This window comes from Leptonychotes weddellii, chromosome X (assembly GCF_054177405.1).
Source record: "Leptonychotes weddellii isolate Sample4059 chromosome X, ASM5417740v2, whole genome shotgun sequence".
Lineage (NCBI taxonomy): Eukaryota > Metazoa > Chordata > Mammalia > Carnivora > Phocidae > Leptonychotes > Leptonychotes weddellii.
Window position 1 is genome coordinate 251343 of NC_138385.1, and position 381 is coordinate 251723.

The window sequence follows — 381 nt, forward strand, 5'->3', positions numbered from 1 at the left end:
TTTCTTTTTTGGAGGTTAAATTTGATATTTAATAAAAATTCAGTAGTAAACATGAGCTAAATCAGAAGTTTGGTGAGCTTCCATTTTCTAGGTTAATTTTTTAAAAATTTTATTTTATTATGTTATGTTAGTCACCATACAATACATCATTAGTTTTTGATGTAGTGATCCATGATTCATTGTTTTCATATATCACCCAGTGCTCCATGCAGTACGTGCCCTCCTTAATACTCATCACTGGGCTAACCCATCCCCCCACCCCCCTCCCCTCTAAAACCCTCAATTTGTTTCCTAGAGTCCATATTCTCTCATGGTTCATCTCCCCCTCCGATTTCCCCCCCTTCATTTTCCCCTTCCTTCTCCTAATGTCCTCCATGTTAT